Raw genomic sequence first — 24,154 nt, forward strand, 5'->3', positions numbered from 1 at the left:
TGTGCTAAGTGCACTGGATCAACTCACGTCAATCTCCATTATGACCCTAATCAGGTGAGCACTGCTCTTATCCCCTCCACAGACTAGGAAAACAGGCCACAAAGGTTATATAATTTGTCCAAGGTCATAGCTCATCTGTGGCAGAGCTAAATTCTGATTCCAGGCAGTTGAGCTTTGTCCAGGGGCCGCACTGGCTCAGCGAGCCACCAGCTGCCCCTCGCCGACACGTCCTGTTTGGCTCCTGACTCACTGCTCTGTTGTTACGGATTTCTCCCCTACTGATGCAGTATCCAGCATTACTTGAAAGCCGACAAAAGGAAACATGTTCCAATCATTGTCACATAGAGATTCTGTAAGTCTAAATAAATTGTTCTTGTGCTACAATTCTCTGTTTGTGTCATCAAATTATTTTCACTGCAAATCAAGCCAATGTTTTCTTGCTCACTTCTCATGAAAATAGAAAATATTTGCTCACAACCTCCTGTGGCATTTTTTTTTTATAATACAGAGAGAAACTAAATATTTCTCCTTAAGATAAATGATCTACAGACTTGAAGTCAGTCAGAGACGCCTACCAGGGTCAGCTTCCTGCTCAGCGCTGTTTGGCTCCAGGGCTAACTCGTATCATGAAAACTTTAAGCACTATCATGGAGAATTCAGTGTGTGCAAATATATCGTATTATGTCAGCTTGTCTGAGATGTGCGTTTTGTAGTGTGTCTGCAATGGGCAGACCAAAGGAGGGGAGGGATCCAGCTTAGGCTTGAAGCCTGCTCAGTGTGGATTGAAGACAATTCTGGGTTTGTCAGAAATCCGTTTGCAGAAGGAGCCAGAAGGCCTTGGAGAGATATGTCATTTTAGGGAAGAGGGTTGAGAGACCTCTGTTCTCCCACGTGAGTCAGACGCAGAGCAGAAGGGTGGGGACGCAGTGCCTGGAGAACCCGACCCGTGGATGCTGGTCTTCCCAGGTCAGGGCACCAACCTCATGCAAGGCCAGACAGAGGAGGTGTCCTGTGGCCCTCACTAAGCCACAGGCACCTCCATACAACAGAGCCTACAAGACGACATCACTTGGAGAGACCACGAGGGACGTTCCCCCGGAGCACTGAGCTGGGACTGGGACTGGGGTCCTAGCAGGCAGCCACGAGAGCACTGCCCCTCCGTCCACATCCTCCAGGCTCGGAGGCCTCTGCCCTGATGCCGGAGACTAGATGGAACACAGACAGAAGGAAACTGTGCAGAGCCCATGCAAGAAGGACCTGACCTACAGGGGCGGCTTCTTCATGAGCTCCAGGGAGCCCAGCAGAGGACCGGCCATGATGGGGCAAAGCAGGAGGAAGCTGTGAGTAAGGACATGACCTCCAGCGAAGCGTCCCATGTGGATTTCGGAATGGTCTAGGATCTCTGAATGGATTCAGTTAACAGGCATCAAAGAAACTTTCCCAAGTGCATGAAGGAATTGAGTACGAGACAAAACGTCAGTTCTAATCACTGGAGGGACAATGGATGGCTCGGTAGTTTGGGGATATGTGGTTAGCCATTCAGAAATAAAGTAAACTGAATTCTATTATACTAATTACACCAAAATTAGAAAATTAATTCCAGATAGATAAATAGTGAAACAAGTAAATAAAACAATAAAAGTACATTAAGACATGATTTTTTTCAAATGAATTGATCGAAGTTTCACCGATAGAAGTTTATCATTTTGGAGTGAAAAAATTATTTCAAAACACTCCAAAGCTATGGAAATTATGAAGGAACTATGAAAAATTTGAACATATAAAAATTTGTACTTCTATATTGTTTTTTAAATGCTATAAACAATGCTAAAATATAAATGAGAAATTGGCAAAAACTATTTTCAAGATGCATGACAGAAAAATGACTACATTAATATGCAAAGAGCATTTTATAAATCAACAAGGAAAAGGAAAAGCAAAAAATAGACAAAGGATAGAAAAGAATAAACTCATTAAGAAAAGCAAAATACAGATAAACAGTGGGTATATGAAGAGAAGACAAAATTTAAGTGCCAATTAAAAATAAACATAAATTATTTTCCACTAAGAAATAGTTGCTATAAATGAGGTTACAGAATAGTAACCCCTCAATCAATTGGAAATGTCCACAAAAAGAACATTGGCTGAATCAACTATGATACTGCCGTAACATGGAATATAGTGTGGCTATCACAAAGAATAAAGTAGATCTTTATGCATTGATATAAAAAGACTTCCAGGACCTCTAGGTATAGTTTTTTTTAAGTCTAAACAGTATTGTAGAATGATCCCATTTTTATTTTTCTTAAAGGTAATGGAGCCGTGTGTGTGTGTGTGTGTGTGTGTGTGTGTGTGTGTGTGTGTACATATATTTAACCCAAACTAAAGCATTTGCAGCCTGGACGGGGCTGATGCACAGCTGTGCCTGAGCAGGGCAGTGAACGTGACCGATAGCCAGGGTCCTTCCCTGTTGGTCACTGACGCATTCCGATCAGTGTTACTCCTAATGCTTGGGGCCTAGCAGGTGACAGGTAGGTTGGTGAGTAGATAGGAAGATAGTTAGATAGGTAGGCAGGTAGACAGGCAGGCAGGTAGGTAGGTAGATAACTAGGTAGAAAGGTAGATAGATAGGCAGGTAGACAGGTAGGTAGATAGGTAGGTATGTAGGTGGGTACACAGGTAGGTGGCTAGATTGGTAGGCAGGCAGGAAAGCAGATAGGCAGGCAGGCAGGTAGATAGATAAGTAGGTAGATAGAGAAATAGATAGGCAGGCAGGTAGGTAGGCAGGCAGGTAAACAGGTAGGTAGGTAGATAGGTAGGTAGGCAGGTAGGTAGGTAGATAGGTAGGTAGGCAGGCAGGTAGGCAGGTAGGTAGGTAGATAGGTAGGTAGGCAGGTAGGTAGGCAGGCAGGTAGGCAGGTAGGTAGGTAGGTAGGCAGGTAGGTAGGCAGGTAGGTAGATAAGTAGATAGATAGGCAAATAGATGAGCAGGTAGGTAGGTAGGTGGATAGATAGGTAGGTGGCTAGATATGTAGGCAGGTAGATGGGCAGGTAAGTAGGTAGATAGGCAGGTAGACAGGTAGGTAGACAGATAGGTAACTAGATACATAGGCAGGTAGGTAGGCAGGTGGGTAGGTAGGCAGGCAGGTAAGTAGATAAGCAGGTAGGTAGGTAGGAGGGTGGGTAGACAGGCAAGTATGTAGGTAGCTAGGCAGGTAGACAGGTAGGTAGATAGGCAGGTAGGTAAGTAGTAGATAGGTAGGTAGTCAGGTAAGTAGGCTGGTAGGTGAGTAGGTAGGTAGATGGACAGGCAAGTAAGTAGGTAGATACGTAGGCAGGTAGGCAGGCAGGTAGATAGGCAGGGAGCAGATAGGTAGGCATGGTAGGTATGGTAGGTAGCTAGATAGGGAGGTAGGTAGGTAAATAGGCAAGTAGGTAGATAGGTGGGTAGACAGGCAGGTAGGTAGGTAAATAGGTTGGTAGCTAGGTAGGTAGATAGGCAGGTAGGTAGGCAGATAAGCTGGTAGTTAGGTAGGTAGGAGGTAGGTAGGTAGATAGGTAGGCAGGTAGGTAAATAGGGATGGTAGATAGGTAGGTAGGTAGACAGCAGACAGGTAGGTAGACAGTATGATAGGTAGGTAGATGGATAGGTAGGTAGATAAGCAGGTAGGTAGATAGGTAGGTAAGTAGGTAGGCAGCTTTATAGGCAGGAGGTAAGTAGGCAAGTAGATAGGTGGCTAGATAGGTATGCAGGTAGAGGGGCAGGTAGGTAAGTAGGTAGATAGGTAGATAGGCAGGTAGGCAGGTAGGTAGGTAGCTAGCTAGGTAGGCAGGTAGGTAGAAGGTATGGTAGGTAGGTAGATAGGCAGAAAGGCTCTCCATATGTCTGGACAATTTCATTTCAAGGTTAATGTAATGTTCTGGCACAGGCTACAATGTGGATGAACCATGAAAACGTCATGTTAAGTCAAAGAAGCCAGACACAAAAGACCACATGTTACACAATTTCATTCATATGAAATGTCCAGAATGGGAAATCCATAGTGAAAGCAAGCAACCCTGGGTGACCAGGGCCGGGGAAGGGTAGGGAGTGACCATGAAAGGGTTCAGAGTTTTCTCTTGGAAATTCTGGAATAGATAGTAGTGAAGATTGCACAACATCATGAAGGTACAAAATGCCACTGAATTCCACATATCAAAATGGTGACTTTTTGTGTGTATTTTACCAATAAGGAGTTAAAGAACAGATTTTCTGCTGTGGAGAATATCTTTAACAATGGGTAACGTTTATTCTGACCGGATAATAATGGGCTGGATTGACTAGAACAATATTTAAGAAAGCATTTCTCAGCATAATGAACTGCAGGAAACATCATAGTGAATTAATAATTGACTGGTTTTAATTATGTGCCATCTACACCCATAAAGAAATGGAGAAGCTCATAAATGCACATGTAAATAAGACAGCTAATTATGTGAATAAATTTAAATGCTTTATAGCAATTTAAAATTATTTTACTTTTATAAGACTTCCGTGTAGGTACTAGCACTTTCATTAATGTGCTTGCTATTTTTCACTTAAATTTTTATCTCTATGAAAACATAACACCTTCCAGAGACGAATTCATGCTGCAGGTTTCTGCTGCTAAACTGTGGCAGGAACTTCAGAACTTAGTAAGGGAAGGGTGAGGAATCACAACTGCATATGTAGGATTCGCAGTAGGATAAAAGTGATACTAATATACCATGTAGAAAAAAAGCACAACAAAATAAGACACCATTCAGCACACACCGACAAACATGCTTGCTGCTTTGTTTCTCGTGACTGACAGACGCTCTTACTTACTCCGTGTCGAGGTAATAACCGCTTGAAGATGGCCGAAGAGGAGGTGCTGACAAGCAACAGTGGCGATTTTAAAGGAGCACCAACCATGGCTAACAAGCGCCTGTGATGCAGCCACTTCAAGCCCGCATGCTGCTGGCACCATGTCCTCGGCTGGAGAGGACATCCGACGGCAGAGGAAGAGCTGAACCCCACACAAAAGTTCCGTTTGTATGCAGAAACAATGTCCACAATCGGCGAGGGTTTTCTTTAAAATTGTTAGCCCAGCTAAATTTCAAAGTTTAAGTAAAAATTGTTTTTTACAGATTGGGAAGTCCTCTCCGTTGTACCCGTCAGCAGAAGGTGTGTGTGTTCAAGGCAAAGCGGTCAGAATTGAGTGCAGAATTGACCTCTGTCGGAATGTTCCGCGTCCTAGGTCTCCCGTCCCTCCTGCAACTGCGATGTCTGCTGGAGACAGACTGTGTCTTCACGGCTCAGGCAAGGCCCTCCCGGCCTCTTCTGGCTTTGTAACATGCCTGCTCTTCAGCCAACGGGGCCTTCTGGAAGGAGTGAAGACCAGTAGTCAGAGATGCTGGTGCAAACCCATGCTCTGTCATTCCCAAACTCGGTGTTCTTGGGTGAATCCTCTCCCTGTCTGTTTTCTGGGAATAATAAGAACCTGTCACTTCTATCTTTGTGGGCTGCTGCAAGGATGGTTTGCTGTCCTGTAATAAGAAAGGACCACACAGATGATAAAATGACCCACAGAGAAAGCTGGTATTCTCATTGTCATAATTTAAGACACTACGGGTGAGCTTTCTGTGTAAGGAGAGGTTCTTTGCAGAAACATTTTTATTTTAAATTTCTGAAAAGACTCTATCCTTAAACAGAATACGTGGCAGAGGGATTTGTCTGTATTTATGTCTTATTACGAACATCCCTTCTGGTTAAAAATGCAAATGCCCGTGACAGGAGAGGACAGATGCTTGGCCAGAAGCCTGCTGACTGTCATCCTCAGCTGCCCTCAGCAGTAACTACACAGCCTGCTTCCTCAAAACTACTCCTGGTATTTGCATGTTGGGCCCTTGGGCCCTTTTCTTTTTTTCTTCTTCTTCTTCTTCTTCTTCTTTTTTTTTTTTTTTTTTTTTTGCTTTATTCACAAAGTGAGCAGCACAAAGGCATGATCTAATGGCCACTGTAGCATGGGCCACTTCGGGTTGAATTGCTTTGGTCTCCTTTTAATTTGGTTATTATTTTTCTCCCACATACTTTTGCACTGTCCAGAAAATGAGCTTTTTCATTATTACTCTCAGTGCACGGAGACTAGTCAGTAGCATTGAGAGATTCTTTATCTCTGCACAGTCAGCCCAGGGCTCACGGACACACTTCACTGTCCTGCATCCACGCTCCCTTTTCCTTTGTGTGTAAATTCCAGAGAATGAAGGAGCAATTTTACCCCTCATGTTTCAGGATGCTCTGCTTGCTAAGGTGAGACCCTCAGAACAACGGAAGACCCGCGGGGCTCCTGTGTGAGGAGCAGCCCACCTGCGTCTGCGTCCAGTCTGTTGCTTTACAAGACTAAAGTTGCCTGGCTGAGCCACTGCTTCTCAGAAGGTAAGTTACGCTCAGAAAAGGCTTATCTGAAAAATCCTGTTTGACTGTTAACAGTTCTAATGTTACGTTTTTAAAAATATATATAATAGAAATTTCTCATTGAGAGACTATCTGAACAGTGAACAGTGACCAAACACAGGTCCTCTAAACACAGGTCCTCTAAACACAGGTCCTCTAAACACAGGTCCTCTGCTGGGTTGGGAACAGCCACAGCATCACAATCTGAGAATGTCCTGAAACATGCACACAAAAGGGGTTCTTGAGAGGATTATCCTGGGCTATGGATCCTAGGATCAGCACCAAGGGTGACGTCAGTCCGAGGTTGGACGGGCAGTTGCTGGGCAGATGTCCTCAAGGACGTGTGTTTTGTGTAAGGTGGTGACGTCCTGTGAGCCAGCGTGGGTTCTGCAGGCTCCTGTGACAGTTTTACTGTTGGGGGTACAAGCTTCAGGGTGTCTCTCCGTGGCCTTCCCTGCTGCAGTTGCCAGGCTTTGTTTCGTTTTTGTTTTTGTTTTTGTTTTTGCTTTTAACAAAAGTGATTCCATTTTGATTCTGACAACTTTCAGAGTTATCAGGTTTGGAAAATACTGCTCTACGTTGTTCTGGAATCCATACCACAAAAGAGAGAATTCTTTTTTTTTTTTTTTTGAAAACAAATTGGAATTAGAATTCTCAGTATCACTTCCCTGGTAGACTTGGTCAAAATGCCACCCTTGAGATGCCTTATTTGACTAGTTTTTTGGCTGCTCTACTGTTGAATATTTTAATTAGTGAACTAGGTTGGACTTACACTCAGAGTATTTTAATAGTAGGTAAAATATGTTCATTATCCTGCTGAAAGTAAATACTTACGATTGGAAGGTAATTGAGGTGTCTCCATAGGTTTCTAGTTGCACCTATGAAGCTATGCAAGTAATTTCTTTTTCTTTGAGACAGAATTTCACTCTGCAGTCCAGGCTGGAGTGCAGTGGCACAGCTCATAGCTTACTGCCAAGCAATCCTCCCACCTCAGCCTCCCAAGTAGCTGGGACCACAGGCACACACCACTACGCCCAACTAATTTATATGTGTGTGTGTGTGTATATATATATATACACACACACACACACACGCACACACACAATGCTGGGATTACAGGTGTGAGCCACCACGCGGGGACACAGATGATTCTTTTCAGAGCCTTTCTCCAGCAACCAACCAAGCTAGTCAGTCAAACCTGGAGTTAAGGTATTCATAGCCCTGAAAACAAAGAACTAGAGACTTTTCTACTCAAAAACCTAGGGCCCAGCTTTCTTTCCCTGTTTCCAGTGAGCACAGGCTGTGATGCATTCACAGCAGGGATGCCGTCTCATTTGCTTTCTATTTGAATAAATCTACTTGCAGTAGCTTTTATACTTTCGGTGAAACAAAGGTTGACTTTTTGAAAAAAAAAAATGCTATTTTCACATCCAGATCTCCTCCCATACACAGAGTATTCAATGTCAGAATAATTATGTCCTAGGAAGAAATTTGTATGAAACATGAGTCACTGTTTAAATTAGGGAAGTTGGCAAATTAATAAAAGTGAGTGTTCCAGGAGAAACCTTCTGCAAATTATTCACAGTTGCTGCCAAATCCCTTGCCAACCTGTTTGAGACTGAGTCCCGTTAAAAATCGTGCTTTTAATACACTACGTCATGCAAGGTCTGCACCTCAGTTACTGTGTAGTGTGGGTGGTTGGCTGGGGCTGGGGCTGGGGCTGGGGAAAGAGCTGACTTCCAATCTCCTGAAATGAGGTATCCATGTGAATGCACTGAAAGCAGGTGAATCACTTCATATTTCACAATGGTGAAGTGGGATTTGCTCACAGCTAGAGGCACGGAGGCTACCTGGGTCCATCTGCAGATCAGCCAGTTCTCTTACAGAAACAACTTTCCAAGTGAATCTTGGCATTGTTTGCTTCTGTCAGATGACTGAGGTCTCATGAAGAACAATTGTCAAAAACATGTTGATTCCTTGAGGCAACCTTTAGAAGGCATTGGAAGCACCAGAAAGCAGCCCGAGTCCACAAATCCACAAACAAGCATCCCTGTCAGGCAAAGGCCGCTCCGCCTGTCAACACTGACAAGGAGGGAGGCCGTTCAGTAACAGTGAAAGAAGCCGGACTCAGGAGATGCTGATTACGTCAATGCACACGTCAAGTCGCTCTACATTTGACCAGCACAATACGTAACATTGTAAGCTATTTGAAAGTTCTTTTTTAAAATTTTTTTATTTCCATAGGTTTTCAGGGAACAGATGGTATTTGGTTGCATGATTCAGTTCTTTAGTGGTGGTTTATGAAATTCTGGTGCACCCATCACCCGAGCAATACACACTGAACCCAATTAGTAGTGTTTTATCCCTCACCGCCCTCCCACCCTTTCCCCCTGAGTCCCCAAAGTCCATTGTGTTATTCTTATACCTTTGCAGCCTCATAGTTTAGCTCCCACTTACGAGTGAGAACATATGATATTTGGTTTTCCATTCCTGAGTTACTTCGCTTAAAATAACGGTCTCCACCTCCATCCAGGTTGCTATGAATACCGTTATTTTGTTCCTTTTTTGACTGATTAGTATTCCATAGTGTATATATACCACAGTTTCTTCATACATTCATTGATTGATGGGCATTTGGATCGGTTTCATATTTTTGCAATTGCGAATTGTGCTGCTGTAAACATGTGTGTGCAAGCATCTTTTTCATATGGCTTCTTTTCCTCTGGGTAGATACTGAGGAGTGCAATTGCTGGGTCAAATGGTAGTTCTACTTTTGGTTCTTTAACGGATCTTCACACTGTTTTCCATAGTGGTTGTACTAGTTTATATTCCTACCACCAGTGTAGAAGTGTTCCCTTTTCACTGCATCTGTGCCAACATCTACTATCCAGAATCGACAACAAACTAAAACAAATTAGCAAGAAAAAAAAAACAAACCATCCCATCAAAAAGTAGGTTAAGGACATGAATTGATAGTTCTCAAAAGAAGCTATACAAATGGCCAACAAACGTATGAAAAAATGCTCAACATTGCTAATAATCAGGGAAATGCAAATCGAAACCACAGTGCAATATCACCTTACTCCTGCAAGAATGACCATAAGCAAAAAATCAAAAAACAATGAAGGTAAAATTCTTGAAAGCATTCTGGCTTCAAAGACCTTTGACAGTGGGTGCAAGGGGCGAGAGGAGGGAGTTTTGCTCCCAGGAAGTCGGCTTGCCCCCTGTCTTCTCCTTGCTGATCTGGCAGCTCTTGACCCTCGTCTGACTTTGCTCTGAGGTTGCTCTCTGCTGTGGCTCACCACAGCCCTCCCATCTCACCCTCTGTCCACCCACAGATGCTGGCTTTTGGCTCAAGGCTGGGCCAACATACATTCCTTCCTGCTAAGGCCCACAGCAGCCACATCCCAGCCCGTGCCGACCACAGAGAACGACATATTCAATTTTAAAGGCAAAAGGAAACTTCAAGGAAAATGTGTCTCAAGTCCTGACAGAGAAAGAGGAACAGTCATTGGTCCAAGTGAACTTGGCTGCAGGGTTGTAGATCCCACGTCAATTCCAAATCTCCCACCTTCCATCTGGTCGGATGCTGATCCATTGCAGCACTGATCTTCTCTTGAACTCAACTATCTTTTAGGTTTTCAAAACTCTTTAATTGTGAATAAATCACAGGTACAAAATAACACACAAAAGTTTAAGGATTTCTTGTAAGGATAACACCGGCAGTGACTCCAGCTGCCCCTCCAAGGTCCCATCCCAGTGACCACTGACTCCCGCGGTAATTGGGTGATTGTTCCCTTGTGGATGTTTTTTCTTTCCCTTTTTTTTTTTTGGATATGGAGTCTCGCTCTGTGGCCCAGGCTGGAGTGAGTGGCGCGATCTTGGCTCACTGTAAGCTCTGCCTCCCGGGTTCACACTATTCTCCTGCCCCAGCCTCCCGAGTAGCTGGGACTACAGGCGCCTGCCACCTCGCCCGGCTAATTTTTGTGTTTTTAATAGAGACGGGGCTTCACCGTGTTGGCCAGGCTGGTCTTGAACTCCCGGCCTCAGGTGATCCACCCGCCTCAGCTTCCCAAAGTGCTGGGATTACAGGTGTGAGCCACCACGCCCACCATCCCCCACTTTTTATCATTGTAGTTTGTCACATTGTCAGAGCACATAGAACACATATGATGTTCTCTTTCTTTCAGTCCTCATTTGTCTTAGTTTTAGAAGTAACTATACCTTCAATTTTCACCACCAATACTTAAGTTGATGTGTCTCTCATTATTTTGGTTGTCTTGAAATGAGTTATTGAAGATTCCTCAAAATGCGTTCATGGGAATAATATTTCCCGAATTACTGCACGTTGATAACAGTTTTTCTGTTCCCTTTATACCTGAAAGTCAGTTTGCTATACGTATGTAAAATCTTGGCTTATTTTATTCTCGTAGGTATTGTAAAATACATATGTAACAAACCTGCACGTTATGCACATGTACCCTACAACTTAAAGTATAATAATAATAAATAAATTTAAAAAAAATGTTACTCTATTTTCTTCTTTTATAAAGTTAGAAAGTTAGTTATTTTATTTCCCTGTTCGGTTACCTACACCCACGTGGCTTCTTGCTCTTTAAAGCCCAGTTATTGGATTAGAATGTGTCTTGGTGTAAGTCGCCTGGAGCAGTAGTCTACGGTAAAGGATGAGCTTTTCGTCCTTTAAATCTTTAAATCTTCTCCCTCTGCGGAGCACCTTCTCAGCCTGCACGTCGGGGCCTCGGCTTGGGGCCCTGGCTTTGCTTTTCGCCCTCAGCATCTCCCATTATGCTTGTGTTGAATCTTCTGTACCTATTTTTACTGTGTCACTCTCTGTTGAATTTTTTAAATCTTTGTCATTTCTTTTTTATTTTTTAAATCTTTTCTTATTCACACCTTCTATTCCTCCTTATTTGCTCTTATTTTCCTTCTAGTTTAGTCTTCATTTCAGAAATGATTTTTTTCTTGTATGCCACAATTCTATCTCAGTTTTATTGCCTCACAGTGTTCTAATTCTGATTTGTGTTACTCTTTATAGTTTTGGGCCATTTCCTTAGTGTATCTCAGCTCGTCGTGAACTCAGAGGTTGCACATTTGCCCTGCTGTGGGTGAACTTCTTGTGGGGCATTTTCATTGTCTGTAGGCATTTCATTCTGCCCTCTACTCTCTATTCTCTAATATTACTTTTGTGTGGGATTTACCTTCAGTACTTTTCTAATGTTAATTTATATGTAAAATTGGATATCCTGAAGTTTTAGAAAAAGTGGGATTCGATGTAGATTTTTAAAACTTTACGAAGTCCCTCTTTGGTTGCTTTTACGTGATGTTAAAACATATGGAAGTCTGATTTCTGAGACTTCTTGACTCTCTTCCCTTCCTCCACTTTTATCTAGACCTTCTCTTCACTTGGTCTTCATTGCCCTGCCCTTCATTTTTTGTTTTACCTCATATATATATATACACACACACACACACATATACATATACACACACACACACATATATACACACACACACATATATAACACACACACATATATACACACACACATACATATACACACACATATATACACACACACATATATATAACACACACACATATATACACACACACATATACACACACACACATATATACATATACACATATATATACACACACATATATATACACACACACATATATACACACATACACATATATACACACACACATATATATACACACACACATATATATACACACACATACACATATATATATATACACATACACATATACACACACACATATATACACACATACACATATATATACACACACATACACATATATATACACACACACGTATATACACACACACGTATATACACACACATACACATATATACACACACACATATATATGTGTATATATATATATTTTTGAGACAGGGCCTCACTCTGTTGCCCAGGCTGGACGGCAGCTGCACAATCTTAGCTCACCGCAGCCTCCTCCCCTCCAGTTCGAGTGATTCTCCTGCCTCAGCCTCCCAGGTAGCTGGGATTACAGGCATGGGCCACCACACCTGGCTAATTTTTGTATTTTTAGTAGAGACAAGGTTTCACCATGTTGGTTAGGCTGGTCTTGAACTGACCTCAACTGATCCATCCGCCTCAGCCTCACAAAGTGCTGAGATTAAAGGCATGAACCACTGTGTCCAGCCTACTCCCAATAATTTTTTTTCATTCATAGAAAGGAGCCTGGCTTATCAGAATCAAGGGTTCCCAGGAGTCAGAGACCCCAGTCCCTCAGTCCTTTTTGACTCATCAAATACTGGACGAGTAAACCCCACCTGTGTCAGTCACAGCTCTTGGCCTGGGCTGCTGTGCTTCTCTGTAACAACTCCTGCACGTCTGGGGTCCTGGACGCTTCCCCGTGGAGACTCCTGCACGTCTGGGGTCGTGGACGCTTCCCCATGGCGACTCCTGCACGTCTGGGGTCCTGGACGCTTCCCCGTGGCGACTCCTGCACATCTGGGGTCATGGACGCTTCCCCGTGGTGACTCCTGCACGTCTGGGGTCGTGGACGCTTCCCCGTGGTGACTCCTGCACATCTGGGGTCGTGGACGCTTCCTGGTGCTCCGTGTGAGCCTCTGCTTCCTCCTACACAGATACCAGCATCATGCAGTCTGGAGGCTTTTGGTTTAACCTCATCCGAATATAGTTTAGGGTCTTTAGTCACTTGGTTTTATTAATGATGTTTTGGGTTTTGCTACTTAGTTGAGATTCAAAAATGCACTGTCTCTCCCAGCTTCCAAGAATCCTGCAGGTTTGAAAACTTTGAAAGATCATAGAATTTTTATTCTGCTTATCTTAAATCAAATACACTCACTATGAATAGCTTTAAAAGTTTCTTCACAGATTGGGAAAAACCCCTGTGCCAATGGGGCAAGTGGACTTCAGCCTCTACCCTATACCATGTCCCACAATGCACACAGGCAAGCACAGCGTACCACAGCTCCAAGGTGATCTACATTAAGAGGAAGGGAAGAAGCCCATTGCCTTCCCTGAGCATCTAAAAAGTCTTTTGTGACATTGTGAGTTTTTGCCAAATCTGATTGTCAGAGGCCACCTGACCCCTTGTGCACCCTTATAGAGCCACAGTTTTATGCACAAGTGCTGACGGAGTCATCTCCTGCTGTTCCTCCTGCGTCCCAGTTGGCTGTGAGGATTATCACGACTGGGCTGGGTGCAACCGTCTCATGCAATGGTTGTAGTTCCTGACTCAGGTGCTGAGTGCGTGTTTCTTGCCATCCATACATCGTGGTAACAGTGTTCATGCTGCCACCTGCCTCGTCGGCTCCTAAGGCAGGCATCGTTCCTGCATTCCAAGCACATGCCTCAAACTACCCAATTTGTGCTGCCTTGGACAGCTGGTACTGCCTCCTGTTTAGTCATTCTCGTTTGTTACTCGACACTCATCACTCACTGACACCGTCTTATTAGGAGAATGAGAATGAATCCAGGTTACGATTTCTGCTAAGACTTGGTGAGTTTTCCCTGACTTTGTAAATGGACTTCCTGCCAACATTCCACCGTTCGCTCAAAGAAATGTGGAAAGAAAATACAGTCATGAAAGTCCCAAAGTTGTGACTTTCCACAACAATGTCAGCCTTTGCCGTAAAGTACGGTAGAAACCTAGAGTCAGAAAGAACCTTGGAAAGCATCCACACTGTGTTTCAAGTCTCTTCTTCTGTAGATGAGAGGAAAAAACTACCAGGGAGGTAAAGCTCCTCTTCTAATTTTAGGCTAAAATAGGGCAGAGGCCAGACCTGTGGTCCGGTGTCCTGAACACGGGCAAGGAGCTATTTCTCAGGGTTGGCAGGCACACTTGACGCCTCCTCCTGCAAACCCCACAGCTTCGGTGGAATACTTTCAGGAGATACAGTAACCCTTTCAGGCCATGGAATTATCACATGAACAATGCAATGAAAAGAGGAATAGAGTCTATAAGTGACACATGAAGAACTAGTAGAACATTGAAAGTGAACTAGTGACAATGTAATATTTAAACTGAAGATTCTCATAGAAGAATAAAAAAGAATTAAGATTAGTACAAGTAATAAAGTGATCCCACCCTCTAGAAGGAACAAGTAATACAGTCATCCCACCCTCTAGAAGGAACAATGTTAGAGAATAAGACTGGCCAATATGCAACTCCCAGAATTTTCTCAGGAATGTTTCAAAAATCTATTGTTATTGTGGATACTGAGAGAGCTCGTAGTCCCCCTCTATCTGAGGAGGATACCTTCCAAGACCCCCAGCAGATGCCTGAAACTACAGATGGTACCAAGCCCAATTGCCATCAATCAGAACGTGATTCTTTTCCTGTCCTCCCCTCCACCCCCAATGGCCTTTTTATCCGAACCAAGCACTTACTGTGCACTGTGGCTGTACCTTTTGCACTCTGAGGTGTGACAGCAAAACCTGGATGCATTTCTTTTTCCTTCCTCACAAGCTTATGCATAGAAGATTCATTCTCACCATAGACATTAGGAACCTCAGCGCAGGATTTTCTCCTTAGTAAGTCAAGAACTTTCACCTGTTTACTTAAAGGAGTCACTTTGCAGCATCTCTTTCCTATTTCTGAATTACAGCACCACCACTCTGGCCCTCTGGGGCCATTATTAAGTAAAACGAGGGTTCCTTGAAAACAAGGGATCTGACGACCAAGAGGGCCACTAAGTGGCTAACAGGCAGGTAGTGTAGACAGGGCTGGTCTGCTGGACAGGCCGGTGGTGTGGACAGGGCAGGTCTGCTGGACAGGCCGGTGGTGTGGACAGGGCGGGTCTGCTGGACAGGCCGGTGGTGTGGACAGGGCGGGTCTGCTGGACAGGCCGGTGGTGTGGACAGGGCGGGTCTGCTGGACAGGCCGGTGGTGTGGACAGGGCGGGTCTGCTGGACAGGCAGGTGGTGTGGACAGGGCGGGTCTGCTGGACAGGCAGGTGGTGTGGACAGGGCGGGTCTGCTGGACAGGCCGGTGGTGTGGACAGGGCGGGTCTGCTGGAAAAGGGAGGAGTCACACCCCAGGTGGGGCTGAATGGGATGGCATGAGACTTCATCACGCTACTCAGAATGAAACACGATTTAAAACGTATGAATTGTTTATTTCTGGAATTTTTCATTGAATGTTTTTGGACTGTGATTGACGGAGAGTAACTGAAACCTCAGAAGGCAAAACAGCGGGTAAGAGTGACTTGCCGAACGTAACAAAGTTTGCTCCTAGAAACTTTGTGTGGTTGGTTGTCTGATCTGTGACTTCCTTTAATTCACTTCTCTGAGTTCCTTAAAGGTAGGAATCATGTTCGATTCATCTCATGGCCATATTTCCTCAAAAAGTAATTGGTGAACCGTGGAAAATCTAGATTGCTCAAGCCGCCTTCTGCCAACAGAAATAATGTTGCCTTTCAGCAATGGTTTGCTTTTCTGAAATTTTCAGTCATCCCACCCTTTAGAAGGAGCAACTTTAGAGAATAAGACTGGCCAATATGCAACTCCCAGAATTTTCTCAGGAATGTTTTAAAAATCTATTGTTATTCTGGATACTGGTGAACAGATGTGCGAGCGGCTCAGGCTCTGCCACTGGCCTTCTCCATGACTGGGTTTGTAGGGACAAAGCATGGTAGCGAACAACCTCAAAACCTCTGTAGCTTGAAAACGCAAAGCTTAATCACCTGTCCATGCTTCTGTTCCACTGCAGGCTGGGAGTAGCTCCCGTATCCTCAGGCCCAGGTGAAATAATTGTACCATCCTGAGCACTGCCAGGCTCGTGGCAGAGGGGGAGGGTGCAGGAACGTTGTGCGGCTTTTAAAGTTTCTGCCAGTAAGGGGCAGAGTCACTTCGGTTCCCGTTCCATTGGCTGGGCCTGACCACGGGATGAGTAGCAGAACCTTTCCAGCCAGGAGAAGCAGAGAGTATCTGGAGGAAGAATACAAACTGCCCCCAGCTCCCAGAGTTAATCCTGTGAATTCATCAACACGGTGATACGCTAGCCTCACTGGCTTCTTTTTGAATAGAATCATAGAATCTGGTTGTGCTGGGAGACTTGTAGGTCTTGCAGTCCAGGGACACAAAATTAGAAGCCAATGATGAGGTGCAAACCTGACAGAGGAGGCAAATGGAGTCCGGAGGGCGGGGGCTACGGGCTGAGTACACACGCCCCACTGGGGGACAGCCGTCTCCACTGCAGCCAGCGTTACCCTAGAGAGATGAATGCAGGCACGATGTTGGCAGCTATTCCAATGTGAAAGAAACTAAAAATCCAGATTTTTGTGTAACAATATTCTAATCTTTACAACATTAATCAACTGGGGAAAAAAAGGGTCCACAGAACTTTTGCATCCCGTGAACCACCCATTTCTACCCAAATTTAGCCCAAACCTCTAACTGTGCACAAGCTCACACAAATATAGCAAAGCCAGAAAAGTATCCAGAACTCCAGACACTTCACTACTAACAGCCTCCAACCTGGGTAAGCGTCGGAACCGTTTATCTAAATGCCGAGGTGTCCTGCCTGGCCAGTGAAGCGCATGCTGCTCATGTGTGACCCACTTTTACCCCTAAAGGCATAATACATTGAATATTGTGATTTCAGTTAATAAGTTGAATTTACACCAGTCCTTCCTGATACAGCTGAATCAGGTCTTTCCCATTATTCAATCCTCAGTATATCACCCCTTCCCTTGAATAGAATTAAGTAAATATTTAAAATCTCTTACCCAGGGGTCAGCAGATTATGATGCAGAGGTCAAGCCCAGCCCGTCTGCTTTTGTGTACAAAGTTCTCGTGGAACAGAGCTGTGAGCCTGCCGTGTGTGGTCTCTGGCTGCCCCAGACACAGCTGCAGAGCTGATTCCAGCACAGACATTGGGGCCCACAGAGGGAGGAGCCTTCCCTCTGTCATCCCCACGGAGCACCAGCCACCGCAGCCGCTAACACCTGCAGAACACACTCCATGTCCCTTGTTGGCTTTCTTCACATAAAGTGGATAAAACTGGGTCTGTACGGCCTAAAGCAGCCCATGCCAAGGTGCTCCTCAGGGACTGAGCCTTAGTCACAGTCCTTGTGACTACAGCACGTCCGTAGATGGGAGCTGGCTGAGGAATCCGTGTGTCTCCAACTTCTCAGAGTTGGGAGGAATCCATACTGGAAAAATGTCCCGTCAGTGCTCTTCCTTCTGAGAAAAAAGGTCGGGGAGCTAGGTCAACCATGAGGGTTAATGTTGCTTGAATGTAAGCATAATAAATATTCAGCATGTCTCCTAAGACCTGGAGTCACATCAGAGACCAAGCTTGGAAAACCACAAGGAATGACGCCCAGCTTCCAGAGTCATTCCATGCTTTACAATCCCAGCCCACAACCAGTGAGTCCCAGGAAGCCCAGCGAGACTGCGGCAGGTCCTGACGCGCAGCATCAGCCTAAGTCTGAGCCCAGAAGAAGCTTCTGCTGCCACAATCACTGTGTGTGCTCATGGCTCGGGTGCAGGCCCAACAACAACGGACCGAGGGCAGGCTGGGATTTGGCCTGGACTGGAGGGCTGGCTCAAGGGGGATGACTTGAAAGAGAATAGAAAGGAAAAGGGAAGAATCCAAGTGTCAGGTGGTTCCCAGCGCCAGGAAGGAACCACATACCACAGACAGAATTTCGCAGGTGCGACGGCTGTCCTCCAGCCACACCTGACTCCTAGCTGTGCTGCCCACTTCCTCCAGGGCCTCGAGGGTCCAGGATGCTGCTTCCTTAAAAGGAGTGATTTTCCTCCAGAAACCTGGTTCTCTCTCTCCAGGGTTCCAGCCATTCCTGAAGTTCAATTCCTTCAGGTTTGCGGAGGAAATTCCCGCAACAGCATGGCTTCTCGGGCATGCAGTAAGTCAGACACTTGGCTTGGCACACATCAAGCACTTAATAAAATCTATTGGAAAAGGAGGAATGCCTGGCTGACTCCAGATCACAGCTGCAAGGGGCTGGCAAACAAAGCTCTGGAGGGTCAGCACCTGCAGCTGGAAAACAGGGACTCAGGCATGGTGAGGCTCCATCCACCCCTCAGCTTCTCTGACGGTCTGACTCCCCCAGCCGTCCTTGCCCCCGAGCCTTGCACACAGAACATCCCTGGGAAGATCCAACCAGCTTCACTGACTTCCTTCCCGTCTCAGCCCCATAGACACGTAACTGAGAGGGGGGCGTGAAGAGTGAGCCTCCAGCACGTGGGCACAGGAAGCGTGGACGCCGGAGGAGAGGAAACTGCGGTGTCACTGCTCGCCGGCCGTGGAGGCTGCACCCAGCGCGGCTCACGGGGTGTTCTTGGTATCACCGGCCTCCACATTTCGTTCTCTCCACACCAAGTGCACGCGGTGGGACCATGAATCTGTGCACATTTTTACTGCCATCATATAAGCCGCTCTGACCAGAACAATTTTTAATTTTTAGAACTATTTTCTAATCTTTTCATAAATTTGAGAGAAAGAAACATTTCAAGCAATTCTTGCTCTAAAATGATGGCTATAGCATTTATGCAGCACCGAGCCTCACAAAACACCCCGTTCACATTGTCTCACTTCACCATCCTAACGGCTTCTGAAACAGCCATCGCCAGACTTCACTGCATCCAAGACAGCATCTGTTGAAAAACACGGCAATATGTTACGTGTCACTGAGAAAGAAAATAACACTGCTGTTTAAGCCACAATACATGGTGACTTGGAAATGATGAAAAGCAGCATTTCCCACACTTTTCAAAGGAGGAGAGGGAGGTGACAAGGTCATCCAGAGAGCAGTGGCAGAGCTAGGTTTTCACTTGAGCCTGCAGAGTCTAAATGATGCACAGTGCACTCTGCAGCTGGTCCCTGACTGCACATAGCAGGTGGACACAACAGCGTCTCGCTCATGCTCCTGGGATGCTGGACACGACCAGGACCCTGGGGCTAGAACCTGAATTCCAAGTGTGGGGAGAGGAAAGCCTCCCCTCCCAGCCCATCTCCCCACACGTTCTGCCAAAGCAATGCCCTTCCTTGCAGCGTTTCTGGAAGCCGACAGCAGCCACATACCTAGATGAGCAACAGGCTCCTCCCAGTAAGACTGGGAATCGTCTACTGTCTGAGACGGTGGAATCCACGTTTACAGTCGCCCAGGCAGCGTAAAGTGGAAGATGGTCTTCCCCGTTCTCTGAAGGTCAGACTTCCTGGCTGGGGGGGCACTCCCCGGGCTGCGCTGTCCCTGGGCTCCACGTATGGGGTGCGTGATCCCCACCGTAGCTCGGAATGGCAGGAAGGAGAACCCCGGCAGGAACACACGTTGCAGGAACCCCACAGCCGAGGCTGGTTGCTGACTCTCGCGCGGGCACTCCGTGCGGGTGTCCTTGTTTCCTGGAGAAAGTGGGGCACCACGGCAGGTGTCCTGGTTGCAGAACAGCCCTCCCATGCTGGTCCTCTGGCATCTGCTGTGTGACTTCTTCCAGCTGATGGAACGTAAACAGAAACCAGCACATCAGCTCCAAGTGGAAGCTTCTGAGCCTGCGAGAAACCTGTGTGTCCAGTGTCCGAGCCCCTCACCTGGGTCCTGGGGGACACCACAGAGCAGAACCCCTGGGTCAAATTTTATGTACACGTGACAAGAACAAAAAAGAATGTTTTTTTCCTTCAAATCACTGAGATTTTCAAGCTGCTTGTCCGCATGGCGTAACCTGTCCTGACTGGACGCACACTCTGCTCACCTGTACCGAGCGTCAATATCGATTTTTGGTGAAATTTTTCCACATCGGCAGGGCAAGCCCCTGCCTGTTTCCTCAAGTGGAGACAACGACAGCAAAGCAAACATTTTGGATCACACACAAATATTTACAAGTAAGATATGTTTAATGAGCATGATGCTTCATGCAATAATAGCAGTGGCAAAAACGGCCGACACCTACATTATTATTATGTTCCCAGTGCTATTCCCAGTGTTTCTCTGTCACTGTATTTGCTGGTTTGCTGAGAGCACTATGAGATTCAATGTTCCCCAGTGACTTTTCACATTGGCTAATTAATTCAGCAAAACACTTATTGGCGACTTCGTACGGCCTCGTTGTGGCAATAACTTAGTATGATTAAACTTAATCAAACGCCATGTCAGTAAATGACATGATGTCACTCCACCGATGACGTTCATAAACAAAATATTAGGGACCAGATGTTCCTTGAAGTAACTTTCCAGGATGCTGCTGGTGATGTGTTCACAAGGTTACATAGTCCGGAAATTAATCGCACCTCGTGCTCCACAGTTTGGAGCAAACCATCCACCTGGGACCTCACCAGACTCTCCTGTCAGCAGCGGCTTCTGCCTGGAGGCTGCAGACGGGAGCGCAGAGGCCCGTCCGTCATTCCACCTCCATGCCCTAAAATCCAGCCCTGACTTCTTAATCCCAAGCCCAGTTCTCAGATTCAAGGCCCCGTCTTCTCTCGTGTTGCCATTGCCATATTCTAGAATGTTATTTAGACCAACAACTTAGGAACAAAGACGCGGATGATGATACGACCCAAAGAGCAATCAATGCTGAGCAGGGGTGCGGGGTGCACGGAAGGCCCATCAGGAGCCTGGGCTGAGCAGATTTTCTGATGTGAGCACAAACTTCCATTCTGAGGTTCCTGTTAGCAAAAAATCCATTAAATAAGAGAACACTGAGGGCTGTACTGTCACAGCTAAGAAAACACGTTCATCTCTTTAGAGAGAGCTCCCTCACAGCCCTGACTGCTGCAGACCCCACTCCCCCCACTTCCGCATCTGTAAATCCTGCACACTCGGGTGGGCGCTGTCTCCAAACCTTCTCCATGGAGAAGGACGAGTCCTCCTCACTCCAGTGAGAGACCACCATGCCCGTGGCCAGGCACCGGGGCTGGCATGAGGCTGCCCTGAACACCGGGAACAGGGTCTTGACCAGTTCAAATTAGGTCAAGATTTTGCACTTCCCAAAGCAGGCCTTTGCTCTGTTTCTCCAGTCCCAGGGGCTTCCTGAAACGTGGGGGCCCTTCTGTCACCTGGGCTCCCACTTCTCTGAAACTCCCCCAGGTGTGACTCTCGCCTGGGAAAAGGACATCTTCTCCCACTACCTTTTAGCTTGTTACAACCGGAGAAACTCAATCAAAAGACTCTGGACTTGTACCTGCCCCCGAGAGGCCAGCAGGGAAGGCCCCTCCCTTGGCCCTGAACCTCTGCAGGGCCTCATCTCCTCCGCAGCTCTCCCGCCTTTAGACCCGGCACTCCAGCTCCCAGAAGACTGAAACACGGGCATTCCCAATGTTGGCTCCTGCAGCCTCAGAATTTCTTCCTCAATGAGCAACGTAGGCACATTGAGAGCTGCCTTCACCTCGAATTTCAGATTTGCCCATTTTACTTCCTCCTCACTCTGCCCCAGCTCTGCTCTCCTGCCTCAGTTTCCCAGAGAGTGTGGAATCCTCTGAGAACACAGTCACCTTCCCAGCCTCTGGACACCATCACAGTCTCTTCTTCCTGACTCCCCACAGGGCTGCCTCTTCTGCCACTACTTTCTCAAAACATAGCCGGAGAAGGAGACAGGCAGCTTCAGACAGCGAGAAAGAGAGACAGACGTGAGCCGCAAACACCTCTCGATGCCCAACGTGGGACGCTGTTCTTTCCTCTTTCAAGTGGGAGCAGCTCACCACTGTCTCTCCTGCAGGTCTTCTGGGGTACCCTGGCCCTGCTCCCCAAGGAGCCTGCAGTGGGGAGGGAGAGAGTCCCAGAGAGGTAGAGACAGAGACAGGGACAGAGAGAAAGACAGAGACAGACAGGGACAGAGAGAGGGAGAGACAGGTACATAGAGAGAGACAGAGACAGAGACAGAGACAAGAACAGAGAGAGGGGGGAGGCAGAGACAGGGACAGAGAGACAGAAAGAGAGGCACAGTGAGATAGAGGGGACAGCGAGCTTTGAACTCACACCACCCACTGGCACATATGGAAGGTCACAGGGACACTGCCAGCCTGAGGGGTGGCTGCATTTACCAACTAGAAGACGAATCTACTAGTGAATATGGAGGAAAGCATGAATGTTCAGGCTTGCACACACATTATGGCTCAGAAATTCCCACTCCTAGATATTTACCCTAGAAAATCTCTTGTGAGTGTTCACTGAGAGACAAGTGCAGACATGTCCCTATCAGCACTGGTTGAACGAAACACAGCAACATGGTGGGATCTTAGAAAGGTAAAAAGAAGAACAAAGCAAGCCACAGAGAACACAATAATAACGTCGTAATAGATCTCAGAAATGCTAAAATATGTATTGTACGGATATTGAAACTATTTTTTAAATGAAGGAATACTTTGTTTAATGCCGGAGAGTGGCCACATCTCCCAGGGAAGCAGGAACGCAGGGCCAGGAAGGAGCCGCAGCAGCTTCAGAGGTCTGGGGGATTTTGATAGATTGGGGGGGATCGGCCTCTCCACAGGGGTTCATTTCATCAGTAAATTTCAAAGCTTCCATATACTATTATGTATGTTCTATATTTACCACATTTTCTTAATAAAAAATAAAGATTATTTTCCCATCTTAATATCACCAATACTTTAAATTGAGGTAACATTCTCCCGAACCCAGTGCAGCTTTCCAGTCACTGAGTGAGGACAGAAGCAGCCTTCCCCAGCAGTCACGGAGGCCCCAGTGGGGGCGGGCAGGAGGGTACGTCCAGGTCCCTGAGAACCAAGTCGGTGCTCTTCTGATCAGAAGCCTGAGGGATCTTTGTGGTCTTCCAGTAGCTGCTACTGCACAGAAGCTATCCAAGGGCCACCCCAGGACTCACCAGCCTCCTGTGGGAGGCGTAGGTCTCCAGAAAATTTCCAAGGGCCACCCCAGGACTCACCAGCCTCCTGTGGCAGGCGTAGATCTCCAGAAAATTTAGACTTGGAGTCTGATCTTCATCAGCAACCAGACCACCGATGCTGGGACCCCACGTGGGACTGGGACTTTACACCCAGAAAGTCACTAAGTTCCAAGGAAATCGCCTGGTTTACTTTGCAAAATTGAACCTGGATCCATCCAAAGGTGGTTTATAGAGCACAGATTCCCTGGATTAATCCAGTTGGCCATGGCCACTTGAACCCCAATATCTCAGTGGCTGAGCAAAGCAAGGCCGTATCTGTTGCCCACACAGCACACGGATGACTACAGTCACCACACGCCTCCTTGTGCCAAGGCCCGGGCTCCAGGAGCAGCTCCCATCTGGAAGGCACCATTCTTGCGCAGAGCAAGCAAGAGTCAGCCACAAAATGGATTTTAATTGGTTTGCTTAGTTTTGGCACATGCTTGTCTGTGCATGTCAGTGTCTATGCACGTCACATGTGAGAGCAAGTCCATGGCCCGCTGACCATCACAGGGGCAGAACATGATGGTCCCCGAAAGGGACACATGGCAGGACGGGCCCTTCCCCGACGGAAGCCAAGTAGTTGGATTTAATAACACAACTATCGCATCCTCACACCCTAAATCTCTTCTCTTAGTGTTTGGACTAACTTAAAATTTTTCAAAAAATGTTTAATTAAAACAATTATTTGAGATAGGGTCTCACTGTGCTGTCCAGGCTGGTTTGGAACTCTTGAGTTGACACAGTTCTCCCACCTCCACTGGGACTGTGGGTGCATGACCCCCTGC

General features: G+C 46.3%; 1 long non-coding RNA gene across 1 annotated transcript; it reads right to left on the reverse strand.

Moving 5' to 3' along the window:
• Positions 1-1,963: 1,963 nt before the first annotated feature.
• Positions 1,964-19,843, reverse strand: LOC102121822 (uncharacterized). The gene is made up of 4 exons (XR_006700273.2): positions 19,558-19,843; positions 17,237-19,130; positions 12,812-16,718; positions 1,964-5,547 (listed from the first exon to the last, which is right to left on the reverse strand). It is a non-coding gene; the product is annotated as an uncharacterized lncRNA (long non-coding RNA).
• Positions 19,844-24,154: the final 4,311 nt, after the last annotated feature.

Source organism: Macaca fascicularis, chromosome 8, assembly GCF_037993035.2.
Source record: "Macaca fascicularis isolate 582-1 chromosome 8, T2T-MFA8v1.1".
NCBI lineage: Eukaryota > Metazoa > Chordata > Mammalia > Primates > Cercopithecidae > Macaca > Macaca fascicularis.